Here is an 18,891-nt window from a genome sequence, read left to right as displayed (position 1 = left end):
TACTATTAAAAATGCAACTCCTCCCACAAAAAAAACAAGCCCTCGTACAGCTATGCTGACAGAAAAATAAAAAAAAATAGCTCTTAAAAACTGAGGATGAAAAAACACAGAGGAAAATAATTAGGAAAAAATGCTGGACATTACAGGGTTAATTTTTAGTAAAACTACCAACAAACTAGTCTGTGGTTTCTCACTGTATCAACAATAAAAAGACAATTTGCTTTACATTTTCCATATTTTTCAAATCCTGATTCACTAGACAGCTGTCAAATCGTACTTATCGGAGACGCCCGCCCTCGTTCGGGTCACACCTACACATGTGCTGGTGGGAAATAATAAAATGAGAAGCAATGTTCTTTTTGCACCGGGTCAGCGAGAGTCGAGGCATTTTCCCAGCTGTGAGCAGCCAAATGTGAGAAGATCTTTCTCCGACTGATTACCTGTCATACTTATTTTACATCACTGATATATGATACAAATAGAGACATTTCACGTTGTATAAATATTGGTAGGAGACAAAGAGAAACTGTTACATCAAATATATGTATACAATATCAAATTATAGCATGCAGCTATACAGACATAGCAGAGCTGAGGCTAAAGGGGTTTATGGGATTCTACATTGATAGTTTATCCTGTGTGATCGGTGGAATTTGGACCCGTACACTGCCATTTAGCTCAGTTTGTCCATGAGTATAGCTTAGTTTGGCACAGATTATAAAAAAGTCAGATTTAACAGGCCAACAGTACAAAGGGGCTAAAGACATAGGTAGGTGAGGGTAAAGTCCCCTGGTGCAAGCATCAAGTCGTAAAGACTGTTTTTACTGACCATGTACGGCTGAGCTGGCTACCTGAATCACATGGAGATTGAACCCATAACCTTAGGACTGCATTTCTGCCACCTTAAAGGGGTTGTCCCGCGAAAGCAAGTGGGGTTATACACTTCTGTATGGCCATATTAATGCACTTTGTAATGTACATTGTGCATTAATTATGAGCCATACAGAAGTTATCAGAAGTTATTCACTTACCTGTTCCGTTGCTAGCGTCCTCGTCTCCATGGTGCCGTCTAATTTTCAGCGTCTAATCGCCGGATTAGACGCGCTTGCGCAGTCCGGTCTTCTTCTTTTCTGAATGGGGCCGCTCGTGCCGGAGAGCGGCTCCTCGTAGCTCCGCCCCGTCACGTGCCGATTCCAGCCAATCAGGAGTCTGGAATCGGCAATGGACCGCACAGAAGACCTGCGGTCCACCGAGGGTGAAGATCCCGGCGGCCATCTTCACCAGGTAAGTAAGAAGTCACCGGAGCGCGGGGATTCAGGTAAGCACTATCCGGTTTTCTTTTTTAACCCCTGCATCGGGTTTGTCTCGCGCCGAACGGGGGGGCTATTGAAAAAAAAAAAAAAAACGTTTCGGCGCGGGACAACCCCTTTAACACTCTATGCCACATGAGCTCCTAAGATGTAAGTGACAGTCAAATCTAGGGCTGAGTTGTCATGCAAACGTTTTTTATAGCAGCATCTGTGATGCACAAAAGTCTAGGAATAGGCATACTATAGGACTACATCTTTATAGCGGTAGTAATTGTGGTCACTATGAAAGACAAAAAAAGTTGTGCACCAGTTATCTAGAGCCCATATTACACCTTTGTATGTCTCAAAACTTATAGGGTAGCACGCAGCATTTTTTTTCTCATGGATTCCATAAATGTAAAGGACCGTGACAATATAACATAGTACTAAACTAACATATCATATTTGGTGAGGCTCAAAAAGTCAATAGTCCATCCAGTTCTGCCTATTATACTACAATGCTGACCCAGATAAAGGCAAAAGCTCCCCATGAGGTACAAGCAGATTTTCCTTATCTTATGGCAAAAATTCCTTCCCGATTTCAATCTGGCAATCAGAATAATCCCCGGATCACCAACCCTTCTGAAGTAATCAGTGACTGAAACATATAATATTGTAATGCTCAAGAAAATTGGTGTGTACTCTTCTATTGCGATTTCCATCACCACGTTCTCAGACAAAGAGTTCCATTGTCTCACTGCTCTTACAGTAAAGAACCCCCTTCTATGTTGATGTAGAAACCTTCTTTTCTCTAGACATAGAGGATGTCCCTTTGTACAGTCACAGTCCTGGGTATAAACAGATGATGGGAGAGATTGGTGTACTAGCCTCTGATATATTTATACATAGTTATTAGGTCGCCCCTCAGCCATCTTTTTTCTAAAGTTAATAACCACAGTTTTGATGACCTCTTTGGATTTTGTAGTCCGCCACTTCAGTTTATTTAGTTGCCCGCCTTTATACCCGCTCAAGCTCTCATATGTCCTTCTTGAGTACCAATGCCCAAAACTGTCCACAATATTCCATGTGTGGTCTGACCAGTGACTTGTAAAAAGGAAGAACAATGTTCACCTCATGTGCCCCTAGACCTCGTTTAATGCTCCCTGTGATCTTATTTGTCTTTGCAGCAGCTGCCTGACACTGATTGCTCTAGTGTCATTGCTTGGCCATCTTCATCAGTTGTAGTAGACTGGAAGTCCAATATAAAGCCCCTGATGACATGACTCTCTTACATTTGTGTATGTGTATAGTCTAGCAGTACAGTGACTCTTGGTGTACACATCCTTTTTGGCCACCACACTGGTTAGCACTCTTGCCTTGCAGCACATGAATCCTGGGTTCAAGTCTGACCAAAGGCAGCATTTGCATTGAGTTTGTATACTGTCATCATGTCCAGCCTCTGTACAGTGCTGCAGAATATGTTAGCACTATATAAGCACCAGGAAATATATACTGAAAGAACTATTCTTAACATTTGTCAAGCAGAGAAATAAATCAAACACTGCTCTTAACAGCTTTGCCAAAAAGGTGATCTGCAGGCTGTCAGCATTAGCTTCTGACTGTGTAAAAGACATTCCCTTGTTTCCAATGACATTCCCAGATCCCAGCGGTCTGATGTAAAGTGCTGGGGAGAACATACTCGCTTCCATTCTCCAAACATTCCTACCTTCCCTTGTCTGTTCTATGTCCAGTTCCTGTGCAGCTCAGTCCCTCTAAAAAGTACATCTGGAGCGCAGATCAGTCCAGCGTAGACGAGATTACTGGAGACGACCTGTAAGACTTAAGAAAACATAGCTATGTTTAGGTGAAGTAATGATGTGATAATGGATGTAATGATCAGATTATTATTGAAAAGCTTTTGGATAATCTGTTTTTTTTTCTTTTAAGTAATTGGTGACTTTGAAAATGTTTTCACTAGTGGTGAAGAATTTGTGGGAAAATTAGAAAAAAAGATCAGTATGTAAAGAGTTAAAGTGATCCTAAATGTAGGGATATCTTTTTTTTTTATATAAGTGAGATTGTATTTGCACATATGAAGTAGGATGACGTGACTAATCCTACCATGAGGCTCTGATGTCCGATGGAGCCCAAATGCCCTTCTGCCATATAAGAAGAAACAAATATTATAAATGGCGAATATGGAAGCCCTCTTACAGATTTTGCATTGAGGTCCTAGGCCTTGAATTCATGCCTCTGGAGTTAAAGGTTAAAGAGGCGCTCTCATCCTCTTTTGAACGGAAATTGGCAAGTCGATACTCCATATCAAGAGCAGCACAATTTCTTACTTGCAGGAGGAGGGTAATAACTAGGGTTCAGTGAGTAAACTACTTTCTGCCATGGTTGTTGCTCAGGGGTGAAGAAGGTACTCTACTATCATTGGGGCCAATACAGGGGACTTTTACTATTGGGACCACTAAGAGGGCATACAATTACTTTTGGGGCCTAAGGCCTGTAGAAACATGTAGAGCTGGTCACTAACCAAAATGCCAATGGGGCAGTATAAAAGAACACTTTACTTAGACTTAGCAGGTAACATTTTGAGGCTTGGACTGATCATAACCAGTGGAAAACATTGGTGGTCATCTGGTTAGACTGAGGGATAGCATGGTATTGCTGCTTAAATAGTTTGTCCCATTTATCTGGACAGCCTCCTTTTTTTCACCACTGGTTATAATTAATCTATACATTTGGACTAGGATGAACTGATTCACAGTCAGACATGTTGCCCAGCCATCTGATGAGACAAGTGTCCTGAAACCCATGAACTGCTTCTAAATAAAGTATTCTTTTATACTGTACCACTGGCATTTTTGATTTGGAATATTTCGCTGCTAATGAGTTGCGCCAGAGCCCTAGTCTTTTTACTGCTTCTTTCATTGCATACATTATTAGGTCTTGTTCACATGGCGGATTTTTCTCACAGAAAAATCCACTGTCGATTTGTAATAGAATTCAATAGGGCTAATCCATATGCAGCTGCCTGACCCAGATTCAACGAGGCTTCCACATCAATAAGCGATATGTCACTTTTTTCTGCAACGCGGATTTCAAATCCACACCATATTGCCAACTCCATTGACTGCTGCATTTGTCTTTGTGATTTGGCCGGCTTTCTGGATAGTACCCCTCTTTATGGCTACCTACCACTGACCTAGCCCCTGCCTGCAATGATTTACCCTCTAGTGTCACTATTTGTATTTGCCTTGTTCTCTACATGTTGCTGCATTCAGCTATATATCTAGTCCACTGGCCTAACTATAGGGGATGCAGAGGATACGGTTGCACCTGGGCCCAGGAGCCTTAGGGGACCCATAAGGTCTCTCTTTTCCATATAGGGAGCCCAGTACTATGAATAAAGCATTATAGTTGGGGGTCCTGTTACAGGTTTTGCATTGGGGCCCAGAAACTTCAAGTTATGCCTCTGATCTACTCCTATGACAAGTGGGTGCTATAGGTAAATTATACAGGGAGAGCACCACACAAGATATCTAGCACATTATATCTGTAGACTAAGGTGAATCTCCATTGAAACATCACTGACCCCGTAAACTATTTCCATAACGGACTCTTCTACAATCAATTTATAATACAAAGTGATTATTATTTGGTTTGCCGTCTCCCCGGAGCATCCTTATAGCTGAGTAGTGTTCTATGTGTGTATTATCATGAAGAAGGAAAATGCTGCAGTGATATTTAGTTGATGCAAAGGATTCTTGTCCGTCTTGGATACTTCTTGGCTTTCCGCCTTCTATCCTATAATATAGAAGTCATACCGTAACAGGCATTCTAGACTAGAATTTTCTTGGCTCCCAGATCCTATCGTATCTTGCCACAGTTACTGAAACATTTTATATTGGTTTCTGCAATACTTTAGGCAAACAATCTTTACTCCAAGTTCAACTTTGCATGATTCTACTGTTTCTTTCCACTTTGCCATATAAGCATGAACACTGGATCTAATTTCAATGAAATCGTAATAGAGGCTTTTCGGATCTCAACAAAAATGTTGTAGGTAATCATCTAGTTGGTATTTTAAGGTGCATTTTACAAGGGTTTGAACACCTACATGTACTTCTCTCATTCTGACTATATGTTTCCAGTGGCTAAGGGGAACTTTGGGATACCCCATTAATAATGAGATTGGCTCTGGTATGTGTGTGACATTTACATTTCTACTTATTAATGGCTGAGTTCATTGTAGTTCATATTAATACCAACCTTGCTGTTACAGAAATACACTGAATAGACAATTTATTAGAGACACCCATCTAGTAGCATGTTTAACTTCCTCTATTGTAGTGTCCATCAACAGGTAACAGAGGACCCAGGATATTCCAAAAAAGCATTTCCAGCACCATTATTCCACCAGCCCAAACTGCTGACACTTGACAGGAAGAGTTCATCAATTAATGCTTTTTGCATCAAATTCTGACCCTCCCATAAGCATAGTACAATTTTGTGTTTTTCAACGGCACTTAAACTGGTTACCTGCTGTTATAGCTCACCCTTGCTAAGGAACGATGAGTTCTGCACTTGGACACACTACTTGGAGCATCATCATTGTATTCAGATGCAATTTACTACCCTGGCATCTCCTGTTTGTAAAGATGATACTTGACATCTTCTCCTGACCCAATTCATCGATGAGTTGTTTACCTACTTTGCTAGAGGTTTTTTCTCACTATACTCTCCAAACCATTGTATGAGAAAACCCCAAAAGATTGTCAGTTCTTAAAATACTGGACCCGGTTAGTCTAGCACCAGTGACCAGACCTCATTGGAAGTCACTCACGTCGCTCGATTTTCCCATCTAATGTGGATTCACAGTGAAACCGGCTGATGTAAAGCCTGCTCACTTAATTTTATCCTGCACTTTTGGGTCACGTGTCCAATTTCCATACAGGGAAGCTCCAATCGTAAAAGGGCCAGTGACTCTAATAAAGTGACCATTCTGTGTGTATGTATTAACATCCTGAGAATCTTGGGCTCATACATATATGCCAATATGATCAAAGTTGCAGTGTAAAGTGAGACAAGAGATAACCCTAAGCAGTAACCAAAGGTAAATATTTCAAAAAAACGTGACTGCACCTTTGCCTTGAAGGAGCCGATTAGTAAAGGCAATCCCATATTATGCCTTATTAGGGAACATGGACATCATCGAAGAGGATTTGGACCTCTATGATCTGGCTGAATTGTCCTATCCTTGCATTACATGGATGGTCATACATTTGACTATAATGCTACATTGCCCCATTTCGAGGTTGCTAAGACATTTTAATTGCTGGAGGTCCTGGTGCTAACACCCCCACTGATCACTACGAATGTAAATGGCAGAAGCACTTAGTTGATTGCTTTGCGCCTTTGCATTCTTGAAGAAGTAGGGTAAATATAATCTATTCGTTTTCGAAAGTTCCTTGTACAGTAGCATTTCCAGGAGAACCAGAAAATATTGTTGAGAGCAGAAAGAGCAGATTAATCAGCCTGGCACTTCCTGTCACGTTTTCTCTAGTGATTGGTAGAGGTCTTGGCATCCAGGCTTCCTCCAATCAAAACTTATGACATGTCTTTCTGACAAATCAGAAGTTTTTAAAAATGATAGGTGTGCTTTACTAAAAAGATCTGTTAACATGCAGGAGAATCCTGGAATCCTTTTATTTCGCGAGCTGTTGTCTATGATAATTACGATGGCAAATGTCCCAGTTTGAGAAGAGCCCAGCTCTACTTGAATAGAGGTCGAATTTGTCATACAATTCGCCAAAAATCTACACAAGTCAAAAAGAACTGGGAACCTTGCTCTGCCTGGGATCCCTGCCAGTGTAATTTGAAAAGTCAAACTGAAAGATTTAGGGGTGCTGGCTGCTCCTCAAAAATCTATAAATTAAAATTGGCAACAACCAATTTATAAAATGTTCTGTCCTTTGTAGTTCAAACGGGAGGAATTGGTGTCATGTCTTCTTGAGCTGACTGACCTCACAGGAGGTAAAAACCAGGCCACTGATTCAAATGCCTGAATTAGGATGGCTATAGATATAGATTGGCTAAACTTGCTGGTTTTGGTAGAGCTAGCTGATTTTCTGTATGAACTCTCTCTCTATGGCAAATGGAAATAAGAGTTGAGCCGCCTGATCCTTTTGTTCTCAGGAGATAGGTGTCTGTCAGCAATGTTCTCCTCTTCCTAAACATGTAAAAGTTGAGTATGTAAATGTATGCAAGGATCATGCGTATGGCTAGCTCTAGAACCAAGTTGCATGATTGAGGAGCATTGTCAAGAAATGTTTTTACCGTATGTGTTTAACTTTTAAAAACGAACCTTAGTTTTGAGCAAACTGAAGCAGTCGAACCCTGTTTTGGGTCGAACTTTGCTAAAAGTTTGGTTTGGCAAGAAACCTGAACCTCAGGTACTTTACTTTGGCTGAACCTACCACCACCCCTTTAAGGGATATTGGTGAAGCTCCAATTTGGTTTAAACTAATTCAGATCAAACCAAACTTTTTGCCAAAATTTGCAGAACTGTCCAAACTGAACTTTTGAAAACTTGTGAACCTGACACCATAACAGACCTATTAAAATAATATCAGTATAATACCCTAACAGATCTATGCTACTTGGAACAATTGTACTCAACCCCCACAAAGTCCCAAACAAGGGGGCTGCAAAAAAGCACTTGGTGGTTCTGTGGTGTTACAGATCTTTCTCGGCCAGTATGTACCTCATCCTAGCAGAGATTTCTCCTTAAACGATTTGTCGCTTTTTGCTTTTTGTACAAAGGGCAATTATGAGTAGAGTTGAGTGATTATTGAAATAATCAGGTTGGGAGTGACTGACCTGATTTTAAAAAATAATTGTGAATCTGGATACCTGATTCTGACTTCCATTAAAATAAATGAGTAAAAATCGGCTTCTCTAATTTGGCCTCCTTGAACATCATTGGAGTTGGTGGCGGAGGCCCTGCAAGGGCAGGGTCCCAGGTTCAAGCCACCATCAAGGTCAGATTCAAACCTAGACCTCTGGCACTGCAAGGCAGCAATTCCAGGCCAATGCATCTGTCCTTTCTTCTCAAAGCAGAGAAGCAATATTTTCCAATTTTTCCTAAAAGTTGGATCAAGATAATCTAATCCAATTTAGCAAAAATCAGCCAGATTTTATCCCTCCGGCCAATTATGACAAGCAACACTACTTATAACTAGTGTTGCTCGTTGTTATCGGCAGGCAATAAAATTACTTCAACATATACAATTCAACATGCCATAATGGAGTTTCAGCTAGAGAACAACACATTGACTACCAATGCTGAGAAGTTCCATTCACCACTGTGTCATCGCTTCAGTTGCACAGGTGTTGTATTTATTGTCAGTGCCTCATAAATGTCCATAGGTGTTCTCTCTATAGGATATCCTGAAACCATGACTGTTGAAGGGTCTTGAAAACTGCAATTGGAAAACACCATTTTAGGAAAATTTGTCCAATTTGTAACAAGAGTTGACTGCCAAGGGTGTGGGCGCTGGCGTAACTATAGGGGGTGCAGGGGATGCAGTTGCACCCGGGCCCAAGAGCCTTAGGGGGCCCATAAGGCCTCTCTTCTCTATATAGGGAGCCCAGTACTATGAATAAGGCATTATAGTTGGGGTCTGTGTTACAGATTTTGCATTGGGGCTCAGAAGCGTCAGGTTACACTTTGGGGTGTGGGTACAGACAAAGTTCCTGATCCTGCATCCTACATATTCAACAATGTGGAAAAAGTACTTGCCACCACTACTGTGCGTGTACGATATGGTGTGGGAAGGGGTTAATAGCTCTAAAACTGTTACACATATTTTACAACTGTTTATCTTTTTAGAACACATTTTAGAGGTCAGAATCTTCAGTATACTACAAAACAGCAGAAAAATTACATTTCATTTCCCGTTGGCTTTAAAATGAGTCGGCCTCAGAAGAAGAAAGAATTTGAACCATGTTTGTATTAGTGCAAAAATAATTACAACTACTGACAAAACCCACAAATAGCAAATAAAGCTTGTGAATAAATCAATAACAGGAACATAATGAACGCAGCCTACAGTGTGACCCGTACTCATATACTCAGATTGCAAACTTGTAAAGAATAACCACAGGAAAGAAAATAATTAATAAAAGCCATGACAGACAAAAATAAATTTCTTCTCAGACGTATTGTTCCCCGAAGCCCAGAACAGATTTGTTTCATAGTCAGTCTGAAAAAAGAGATCACATACAGCAAGTTCTATTATGATTTATATCAATGTACGGTAGAGAGTGAACATATCATATGTATCTGTTACCTAAACTATCATAGATGGGCGCCAATTACAGGTCCGCCTTTGATAAAATGTAATCTGATTATATATTTATATACTGTGGAATTACATAGAAAGTCCTTCACATATCTGTAGATGACTGTTAACATCACTCTACATGTACAGTGTCGCACTTAACCCCTTAAGGACATTGCTTTTTTCAACTTTAAAGTGTAACTAAACTTTTTTAAAAACTTGTGACATGTGATAGTTAAAGGGGCACTAACTTTTCTGACAGCTTATGGTCCTCTATTCGCTAATGAGTTAGGGTGGACACCCACTGGCGTTTTTTTCTCCACTACGATGCAAGACTAAAGTTAAATTCTCGCATCGCAGTGCAAGAAAAAAATCGGCATGACGCCGGGATATCGGCATCACGCCGACATATCGCCAGTCTTTTCAATGGAGCCAGCGGCAGCAGTGCTAACCCCATTGAAAAGAGATGGAGAATGCCGAGGACTTCTGCCACAGCTGTGTGGCAGAAGTCCTCGGCACACAGGGGAACGCGGGGATGAAGGAATCCTATGCCACAGCTGTGACAGCTGTGGCAGAAGTCCGCGGCATTCTATTCCATTGCTTTAACAATCCCTTCCCTCCTGAAAGGGCTGTGCAGATTGGCTAAGGGCTATGTGTGATTGGCTGAGCGCTCAGCCAATAGCTAAGCAGTAGCTGCTATTGGCTGAGCCCTCCGCCAATCTGCACAGCCCTTTCAGGAGGCGGGGATTTTTAAATCCCCGACTGCTGAAAGAGCTTAATAGCAGTGCTGGGGAGCCAGCAGGAGGACACGGCTAAGCGCAGGAGTGGTGAGTAATAATTTTGAAAATTTTTTTACACACTTTTGGCAGATTATCGGGGAAGGGCTTATATTTCAAGCCCTTCCTCGATAATCATTCTGCGGGGCTTGGCTGAAACCATTGCTTTCAATGGAATTGGCAGCAGTGCCGATCCCATTGAAAGCAATGGAATAGAATGTCGCGGACTTCTGCCACAGCTGTGGCAGGAGTTTCCTTCATCCCCGTGGGGACCGCGGGGATGAAGGAAACTCCTGCCACAGCTGTGACAGCTGTGGCAGAAGTCCGTGGCATTCTATTCCTATGCTTTCAATGGGGCTAGCGCTGCTGTCGCTGGCCCCATTGAAACCACTTGCGATATGCCGGTTCTATACCAGCCTCTTTGTTGCGCTGCGAGGCGAGAGTTTTCTCATGCTCTCGCAGCGCAAGAGAGAAAATATCGCAAGTGTGCGTCCACCCTTAGTCTCATCATCTTTGTAATATATTTCCATTAAAAAAGATGTTGCAATACCACTATAAATCACATTTGAAGTGGCTGACACTAGAGATCTCCCTTCTAGCTTGTCTGCAGTTCACTCTCTGTTGTTAGGTACAGAGCTTCCGTAGTAACTAGGACACAGGGATGTTTTCATAGCAACAGGACACACAAGGAACTTACTCTCTTGAGGGGGTTATCAACCCCTTCATTATAGTGCAATGTTCCATAGGGAGACCCCGGACACCTGACATATGTTGGGAGTTCGGAGGGTAAAGTGCCGTCTTGTCACAGTGGCACTTACCATACTCCATCCTGGAGGGACACACGCAGCCAAGACTAGAGTAGCACTGCAGTCCACCTAGGACACCCCAAGGTAAACGGGATAACAGGGGTTAATTGACACACGTGACGCCACCGTTCCTACACACACCAGTATGACCTTCAGCGGATAAGAAATTCAGCCACAGACCGTTCTTAGTACCATGGGTCTCTAGGAACGGTTAGCGCCCAGCATAAACTTTACTTTAAATTGAAAAAAATTAATACAAGGCAGTTCAATTGTAGACTACACAGTGTAGTCAAAATAACTAGACTTCGGAACATAGTACCTCCACATGGCTCTCATAAGCTCAAAGGTGCACATGTGTGAACAGAGTTTATTATCTTGCAGTACCTCCACCCAGACTTGGTAGAGTTGGAAGGGACCTCCAGGGTCATCGGGTCCAACCCCCTCCTCAGTGCAAGATTCACTAAATCATCCCAGACAGATATTTGTCCAGTCTTTGTTTGAACACTTCCATTGAAGGAGAACTCACCACCTCCCATGGTAACCTTCTCCACTCATTGATCACCCTTACTGTCAGTATGGGAAGTAAGGGCAAGGAAGTCAGGATATGAACTACTGGCAGAATGCTGGGCTTGCTACATGCCCCCTCCCTGAAAGTGAAATGCAAACAGCAGGGAAGCAGAAAAATAGGGAAGACCCCCTGCAAATCAGAACTTAACAGCATAAACAGGGTTTAAACAGCAGTAAATGATCAGATTTTTGAAAACTCAGGTACATTTTAAAAGTTTTGATTGGAGATGTCCTGGTGCTGATCTTAGCAATGGGCTCATCAGAGTGGTTGGCCCATTTGGTCACAGCATGGAACTGTGTACAGCCTCCATAGAAAATCCATTTAGTCCATACATTTCTTGCTACGACAGCTGAATGGGCACAGTTCTTGGATGAGTACTTTTCCCCATTGGCTTTAGATATTAATTTGTTCCCAGCACCCAGACCCTTGAGGTCTATTAGCACGGAGCTCCATTATATGCGGCGGCTCCTGCTCGCGTCCAGGCCATGTTCTATAATTAATTTCTTATGGATTCCATATGAATATAAAAGAAAAAAATTCCTAGGACTTTGTATTAAATTGTAGACATCGGGAGGTCCAGTATGACTCTATAGATGTCTATAGATGCTGTATTACAACTTTTACAGTTCATACTGAGCTGTTATACAGCTATATGCACCAGCCCTTAGGGGAATTTTTATTTGAGCAAAAAGCTCAATATAATAGCAAAAAGCTTTTGGTATTTAATAAATGACACCTCTGCACATGGTGTAGACATCTATATACTACAGTGATATAATTCAATAATCATTAATAACATCATAAAAAACAACATAATTACCACCAGTGGGATCATAATTGGCCTCATATCATTTGGTATGTCTTGTTATAATTACAATTAGGACTTCACAGCAACATTAGATCTTGTTTAGACAGGCGTGCATTTGCGCACATATATGTGCACACAAATCCGCGGATCCAGGAACGTGCCAAAACATGGGTAAATGCATGTCCGTTCCCATTGCTTTCAATAGAGCCGCCACTGCTGCCGGTGGCCCCATTGAAAACAATGGGCTGCCGGCAGACGCTGCAGTGATTTTCGGGGAAGCGCTTAAAGGGGTTGTCTCGCGGCAGCAAGTGGGGTCATACACTTCTGTATGGCCATATTAATGCACTTTGTAATATACATCGTGCATTAATTATGAGCCATACAGAAGTTATTCACTTACCTGCTCCGTTGCTAGCGTCCCCGTCGCCATGGATCCGTCTAAATTCGCTGTCTTCTGGCGTTTTTAGACGCGCTTGCGCAGTCCGGTCTTCTGCCTGGTGAATGGGGCCGCTCGTGCTGGAGAGCTGGTCCCGCACCGTCATCGTAGCTCCGCCCCGTCACGTGTGCCGATTCCAGCCAATCAGGAGGCTGGAATCGGCAATGGACTGCACAGAGCCCACGGTGCACCATGGGAGAAGACCCGCGGCGCATCATGGAAGAAAAGATCCCGGTGGCCATCTTGGAGAAGGAAGAAAGAAGTCGTCGCAGAGTGGGGATTCGAGTAAGTAATATATATATATTTTTTTTAACCCATCCCTTGGGTTTGTCTCGCGCCGAACGGGGGGCCTATTGAAAAAAAAACAAAACAGTTTCGGCGCGAGACAACCCCTTTAAATATAAGCCCTTCCCTGAAAATCATTCCTGGCTTGTGTAAAAAAAAAAAAATATATATACTTACCTCTCCGACGCTGTTGGGGCTCAGGCGCGTGTAGCTGCTTGGTCCTCTGGCAGTGCAGTGAAGTTCTTTTAGCAGGCGGAGATTTAAAATCCCTGCCCACTGAAAGGGCTGTACTTGATTGCCTGAGCTCTCAGCCAATCACAGGCCATGCTCAGCTACTCATTGAATGACAGCTGAGCGCTGCCTGTCATTTGTCACAGCGCTCAACCAATAACAGGCAGCGCTCGACAATTTATTGAATTCAATGAATGGCTGACACTTGGCCCATCTAAATGGGCCTTAACACACCTAATAAGGTGGAGCACAAACATCTGCATATAGTTTGTATGTTCTTCCTGTGTAAATGTTTACATAAGGAGGTTGTGCTACATGAACCCAGCAGATTAAGAGCTCAGAGTAGAGGAAGAAGAGTTGCTGGTGATAGAATTACTTCAATATACAGAATTGAACATGCCATATTGGAGTTCCAGCTAGAGGACAACACGTTGACTACCACTGCCTAGGAGCTCATCATACCATAGAATAGGATTTAGCCAACAGGAACAGAAGTATAATGAATGGTACTTTCTTTCCTGGCTCTTGTTCTCCTCAACTTCAAAGACTATTTTGTTTTCTGAAGAGCATTACCTTATAATCCATCTTCTGAATGGGCAATAGTCTGACTCATTGGCCTCTGGGTATGAGTTATAGGTCTAAAGAAGTTGTGATAAATAAATCTGATGATCTGGTCTTTTTCATAACATACATAAGATCATCCATCAACTAATGGAAAAAGTTGTATAAAGTTTGCACCTTGATGTTACTGTACATATAACATTTTAGAAGTTGAGTAAAGTAGTCCACAGCTCCTACTTTTCAAAGGAATGGTTCCTTGTCTTATGTCATAACGAATAGACCGTGGAGCTGTATATTGTCTTCTAGCACAGTAGTTTTGTTTAATACCTCTGCAAAATACACATTTAAGGCAGTGTTTAGTTTGTAAACCAATTCTTCACAGGTTATAAGATCTCACCCTACAATCACTGAATAGGAGCCATCATTACTTACTAAAGGGATAAAACGTGATCCTGGTCATGTAATGGACACAGTGGTCTAACTGGTCACTGAGGCAGTATAGGAATCACAAGTAGGTCTTCTAATAGGGGCCTGTGGTGTCCCTGGGGAACTCTATATATGTGCCCGGGGTGAAAGGGTGATGGGCATAGTGGACCCTATTGCAGGGGGAGGCCCTCAGCATGGGACATTGACTACAACTTCTTCAGAGATTCCACTCTCATGTACAAATCTTCCATTGAGTTCACACTTCCTGGTGCGTAGGGGTGTTTTATACCCCACCTACTTCCTCCTCACATGACATCCTGCATCCAATTAACATTCAAAACATTAAAACCAAATAAATTAAAGAAAATAATTACGATAAATGGCCACCAAAAGTCAGGTGGGTGCTTTAATTATCAAATGAACCATTGCAAAAAAAATCCAACCAACACTGTTCTTTTTAACGTAGCCGTGGAAATACTTCACTACACAATGATAACTGTACTATAACTGCAAAGAACAGTTCATATGTGTTATCATTACATGACTAGGACGGATTCACATCCTTTAGAACTAAACAAGGATAGTTTCCATTGGCTGTAAACACAGATCTTCACCACCATGAAGGATTGATATACACACTAACAAGCACCACATGGATCAGAGATGTGACCAAGATAGATAACAATCTAGACCACAGAGAATTAGAAAGTTGTATAACATAAGTTTGCTCCATAGAACCTATATACTTTGATATGTAGAGTGTTGAACCTCTGACTGCTGAAGTGCAGTGAGTGCCTTTATGTATTGGTACGGTACCAGGAGTGAGTCATCTCTCCAGCCTTATAAAATAAATTGATCAGTGATGGTAAAGAGTATTTTGAGGCGAGTAGGACTACATTGGGTGAGATTTATGCTCAATGCTTCCAATGAGTGCGAGATCAAGGGAGTGAAAATTGATCAACCTCTTTAATTTGCTGAGAAAGTTTGATGCATGGCACTATATAATGAGTGAGCTTTATTGGCTAAGGCTGTCATGGCATGATGGGCGCTGTAGTTTTGCAACAGCTGTAGAACTGTGGGTTGAGCAACCCTGGTCTGCAGGCATGTGTTCAGACAGTTTGTGTACTGTAGATGTTGAGATAAGTTTACGCATTGGAAGCTGTAACCAAGATCCAGATTCTGTTGAGAATAATAATAAATTCAGGTGAAAAATATTCAGCAGTTTTAGAAGAAGGAATTTTAGTTACATACACAGTTATACTTTTAAACAAAAAATGCAAACAACACATCGGAATTCAGGGCTGAGCACAATGCCGTCAATTAAATTATCATTTATTTATTGGACCTGACTGGTTTTGCAGACTAAACATGGAACATTCACACCTAGAAAAAAGATTTTCTTGCCAGGACATTTTTCTTCTGCATTTTCAATTCAAAACAAAATTTCATAAGTACATTTTCTTTAGAAGTGCTGTCCAATTAGAGCAACCTCAGCTCAAAATATGGACCCACTGTGGACTGTGAAGCCCTTTATAAGAGACGTCCTGATTGCAGGAGTCATGCCCTCCCACCCAAAATTAAGCTTAACATGGTCTTACACTTCATATATAATAGCAAGGAGCTTGACTAAAGCTGAGAGCCTTTAAGGTTACATTTACACGTAACGGAAATGCTGCTGTATTTCTGCAGCATTTCCACATCCAAAACAGTCAAAATCCACACCTGATTTCAAAAGATACAGCGCTCCACTCACCACCAAAGTCTTTACGCTGTGAGGGCTCCTCGACAGCCTCTAGTGAGCGCAGTGTTGCTGGTCAGGTGATACGGAAGTGGCGGAAGCAGTGATTCCAAAAATCTCATCCACTTTGCTGCTACTGTACATGCTGTGGATTTTCCGTGTGTACATAGCATAATACTTCAGTTTGTCTCATCTCATATTATTACCCTCATATGCCGCAATAGTCTGCTCATGTGATTCGCATTATTACCCCCATATGTTCTATTAGTACCCCATGTAATTCATTAATACCCCTTTATATCTCATTAGTGCCACATGTACCATATCAATACTCCAATTTCTCTTATCTCATGTTAGCAGCAGCTTTATGTATTTTATTAGTATACTTATATATCTCACATTATGTCAGGTAGATGGATGAGGATCTATCTTGCCATACAAAAGTTTAGCTTTGGGGTATCTGAGGTGGCAGCACCTAGGGAATCCTGTTTTTATGCTTGACCCCTCCAAAGGGGAAACTGACGTTGCTGTGAGGTCCCCAAACCGTTACACACAAACACATAGCCTGGGTAGTGTGGCTGCTGACACTAAATTGGGCCGAGGCGTGGTAGCTGGTAGGTCTGAACATGAACCTTGTAGGAATACAGACTGTGGTCAGGCCTGGCAGCACAGGTACAATAACGAGGTCAAGGCTGAAGATCAGGGCAGGCTGCAAGAAACAATGAAGTTCATAACACAAAGCCAAGGCCAGGGAGCACAGAAATTAGAATGGTCAGAGTCTGGCAAGGGACAGAACCAGAATATATACTAATGGGGGCTTTGTCCCAATCAGCAGTATGACACAAAATTGCTTAGGCATCCTCCATGAAGGGAGGATGCCTAATATAGCAGCTGATGGCTGGTGATTGGTACAGGATAGGATTAGGGAGCATGCTGGCCCTTTAAAATAAACATGAGCATGCATGTGCCTTACGGGCAGAGGCATGATAGAGCACAGAGCCGGAGTAGTGGTGTCCAACTGCAACCCCAGGAGCAGGTAAGCAGCATTGACACATTAACAACTCCATGTATCTGATATTAGCACCACCCTATGTACCATCTCTACAACTTTATCCTTCATTAGCATTCCCATGTGCCATGTAACAAAAAACAAAGTCAGCATTTCTAACAAATAAATAAAATGCATGTGAGCCATGGCTGTGATAAATACAGTAACAGAAATACATGCCTCAGCACTCATACATATTTAATATCTGAATAAAATTCTGCCACATCCTCGTGAACCTTATTGGATGGGTTCCTAACTCTAAAAGCTCCCTTTGGGCCAAAGGCCTCCAAATGAATCAAGGGAAAGCATCTGGAGGCCTTTGACCCAAAGAGAGCTTTTATAGTTATTAACCCATCCAATAAGGCTTGCCTTGAGATATTAAATGTATATGAGTGCCAAAGCATGTGTTTCTGTTAGCCTACATGCCATGTGTCACCAATTAGTACCCCAATGTGTCTTCCCTTACTTCTACTTCAACCACTGCACTGTCTAACTCTTCTCTCGAGTTCTCCTCGTCACAACAGCACCAGCCAGTCTTCTAGGCCAGCACAATTCTACAAAACAGCACATGTTGGCAAGACAGGACACATTGATACAGTAGGCAACCTAAGCCTTGATAAAAATGATGTGCCAAATTGTACATGTTGAAAGCTATTGGGTGTGCAGAGATAGCAGTCTCACCAGGACCTCAGGTGGTATCTGAGGAACCCAAAAGGCCACATAAGAGAGCATGTGTTTCAAATTGCACATGGTAGGTAAGGGGCCTTATTAAAGATTTTACATTGGGGCCAAGTTACACCTCTGCATATAGCCATATAAAATGTCAGTTGGTTCTGTCCTGATTTGACCTCCCACAGTATGTCATACCATTGTTTTATACACCTTACCCTTTTAGTAATAGTGAGCGAACCAAATCAGTAAAGCCCTGTTTCTGGTTGAACTTTACTAAAAGTTCGGTTCGGCAAAAATACAAACCAAGCTTTTAGTTTCTGCCTGAAACAGGGTTCTACTAGTTCAGTTTGCTCACCTCTAATCCGTAATACTGGTATAAAATATTGTGTAAGCCACATAAAACCCTGTATAACACTCTCAAGACTCAGGCACACAGGCAATATTCCTACATGAGTTCTGTCCGATTGTGATATGGATGAAACTCGCACAGGAAAAAGGACTCATTCATTTGAACTGGTTCATGCCCACGAGTGATTTTTTTACTTGGACCAATGGTACAAGTTTGAAAAGTTACTGCATATCCTATTCTTGTGTGAATCTCATGCAAGAGTAGGACTTGTAATGTGTCCATTTGCTGTCCGATATTGTGTATATGACTGCAGAGTATTGTGGAGGGCTTTTATGGCTCTTAGGGTGGGTTCTCACAGGGTGGATTCTCGGCGGAAATCTCGCGGTTTGGCCGCAGTGAAAAACCGTGAGATTTTTGCTGGGAGAACCGCCGCTGCAAAACCCACGGCGGCTTTGAAGCGACCCGGCTGCTCGCTCTTCCGCTGTGGCCGGCGCTCCCATAGAGGAGAGCGCGGCCGCAGCGGAAAAAAAAAATGAACATGCTGTGG

Source organism: Eleutherodactylus coqui, chromosome 3, assembly GCF_035609145.1.
Source record: "Eleutherodactylus coqui strain aEleCoq1 chromosome 3, aEleCoq1.hap1, whole genome shotgun sequence".
In the NCBI taxonomy this organism is placed as follows: domain Eukaryota; kingdom Metazoa; phylum Chordata; class Amphibia; order Anura; family Eleutherodactylidae; genus Eleutherodactylus; species Eleutherodactylus coqui.
The sequence above is the reverse complement of the archived record's forward strand: the minus strand, read 5'-3'. Positions refer to the sequence as shown.